Below are 3125 nucleotides of genomic sequence, written 5' to 3'. Positions count from 1 at the left end.
TCTCTCTCTCTCTCTCCTCTCTCTCTCTCCTCTCTCTCTCTCTCCTCCGTGTATCATTCCCAATCTCTTTCTATTTCCAAAACTGTTGTGTGCACAGATTCAACGAGTTGAGCTTGCCATTCATCTCCCCGAGACTCTTTCTCTTTGCTTTCCTCTGCTTCAGATTACCGTGAAGAGACCTTTTCTTCGTCATCTTCATCTCCGAGGAAACGTCAAGTGTTATGAGCGAGGGGATTAGCGAAGAATGGCTCCTTAGATATAATATGGGAAAACGAATTTCTCTCCCTTCCCCCATAAGGCATAAGAGAAGCGTTCCTTTTCAGAGATGATCTCCCCTAAGTGGATAGTTCCTGTTCTTTTATAAATTTAGATACTTTTTTTCTCTCTCTCTCTCTCTCCATAAGGCATAAGAGAAGCGTTCCTTTTCAGAGATGATCTCCCCTAAGTGGATAGTTCCTGTTCTTTTATAAATTTAGATACTCTCTCTCTCTCTCTCTCTCTCTCTCTCTCTCTCTCCTCTCTCTCTCTCTTCTCTCTCTCTCTGTTCTTGTTCTTTTATAAATTTAGATACTTTTCTCTCTCTCTCTCTCTCTCTCTCTCTCTCTCTCTCTCTCTCTCTCTCTCTCTCTCTCTCTCTCTCCTAAGTGGATAGTTTCCTGTTCTTTTATAAATTTAGATACTTTCTCTCTCTCTCTCTCTCTCTCTCTCTCTCTCTCTCTCTCTCTCTCTCTCCTCTCTCTCTCTCTCTCTCTCTGATAGTGAACTTTTATTGGTAACATTTTATTTTGTTTAATATTTTCGATCTTTTAAAGAATGAAAAACATTTGATCAATTCAATGTTTTTTCTAAAATGTTTCACTTTTTAACATATTTAAATTTTGCAGAAAAAAAACAAATCAACGTTTATAATAGATAAGAATATCTCCCTTTAATATAAGTTTAATTTGCTTCCCTTAAAGTATCTTTTCATATCCCTCAAAGGACAAAATCTTTTCATCCCCAATAAAAAATAAAAACGCTATTATTATTATTATCATTATCATTATTACTATCCAAGCTACAACCCTAGTTGGAAAAGCAAGATGCTATAAGCCAGGGGCTCCAATAGGGAAAAAATAGCCCAGTGAGGAAAGGAAATAAGGAAATAAATAAATGATGAGAACAAATAACAATAAATCATTCTAAAATAAGTAACAACGTCAAAACAGACATGTCATATATAACTATTAACAACATCAAAAACAAATATGTCATAAATAAACTATAAAAAGACTCATGTCCGCCTGGTCAACAAAAAAGCATTTGCTCCATCTTTGAACTTTTTGCTATTCAATTATCATTACTATCCAAGCTACAACCCTAGTATGGAAAAGCAAGATGCTATAAGCCCAGGGGCTCCACAGGGAAAAATAGCCCAGTGAGAAAAGGAAAAAAGGAAATAAATAAATGAAGAGAACAATTAACAATAACCTTAGTTGGAAAAGCAAGATGCTATAAGCCCAGGGGCTCCAATAGGGAAAAATAGCCCAGTGAGGAAGGAAATAAGGAAATAAATTAGAATGAAGAGAACAAATTAACAATAAATCATTCTAAAATAAGTAACAACGTCAAAACAGACATGTCATATATAAACTATTAACAACATAAAACAAATATGTCATGAATAAACTATAAAAGACTCATGTCAGCCTGGTCAACAAAAAAGCATTTGCTCCAACTTTGAACTTTGAAGTTTTTGAACTTTTGAACTTTTGAATTTAATTAGGACGAAAAGATTCGTCATTAACGGGATAAAGGGGCGATTATGTTCCTTGTTCAAACCGAAAAAAAAAGTTTATTGGTGAAAACGGGAAGATCTGTAGAAAAAGAGCCTACATAGAGATGAATATTCATAAAGATATGATATCAACTATTGCAAATGTCGTTAAGTAACAACAATGAAGGATAAATAGCAGTTAATGACATTTTCATAAGCAAGCAATCAATAATAATAATAGGGAAGTGGGGAATATGGGGAAAGGAAGAGTCCCCTGGATACAATCCAGTTAGAGCTCAAAGGGCAGGTACTCGGGAAGGGAAAGATTAAGGAAACAGGGAGAAAGAGAAGTACAGGAGAAGAATAAACGAGAAGGGCAGACCCTCTTGCGATATTAGGGAATTTGTTTTTATATATATATATATATATTTTTTTTTTTTTTGGGGGGTACCTAATTTCAATTCTAGCGATACCCCCTAAAAACCTGATTGTTCATCATCATCTTATGTTATTCCGAGAGCAAATCTTGAAGGGCATTTGAAAAGTATAGCGACAATATTTCAGCGTTTCATATCAGACAATCATATTAAATTGAATATGAAATTTAGGCCTTAAGCCAAGCACTGGGGCATCACAGGCCCTTCTTTTTATAAGTTTAATATATGACATATTTGTTTTTTGATGTTGTTAATAATTTATATATGACATGTCTGTTTTGATGTTGTTACTTATTTTAGAATGATTTATTGTTAATTTGTTCTCTTCATTTATTTATTTCCTTATTTCCTTTCCTCACAGGGCTATTTTTCCCTATTGGAGCCCCTGGGCTTATAGCATCTTGCTTTTCCAACTAGGGTTGTAGCTTGGATAGTAATAATAATAATAATAATATAATGCAAATTAAGCATGCACGTACACATAAGATTTGGTTATCATTTTAACATATGAAAACCAATCACCCAACTCTCATAAAATAACATCTACGTGCGAAATAAGAAGGATTAAAAGAATAAAAAAAATGATAAAATTAATCGATTGACTTTGCTATCCTGGTTTCTTTCCAGACAACAGCCATGACAGCTGAAAACTAAGATAAACTCCATACACACTTTAGAAATCAGATATTTGAACCAAAAATCATAACACCGCAAACAAAATTTTGAGCAGCTTCAAAATCTGGGAGCACAAGAAACATCCAGTGCGGATGCACTGGGAACATGTGCAGAACTTGATTTCAGCATGAATCACGAAAACTGAGTATGTTTGGCGAATTTCGTGCACCATTCTGTCGCAATTCACCAGCAAGTTATGTGGGACAAGGCCTTAAGTTCGTAACTGCCATTCATGCTTATTTTTCAGTATATATACT

The sequence above is a fragment of the Palaemon carinicauda genome, chromosome 1 (assembly GCF_036898095.1).
Source record: "Palaemon carinicauda isolate YSFRI2023 chromosome 1, ASM3689809v2, whole genome shotgun sequence".
Classification (NCBI taxonomy): Eukaryota; Metazoa; Arthropoda; class Malacostraca; order Decapoda; family Palaemonidae; genus Palaemon; species Palaemon carinicauda.
The sequence above is the reverse complement of the archived record's forward strand: the minus strand, read 5'-3'. Positions refer to the sequence as shown.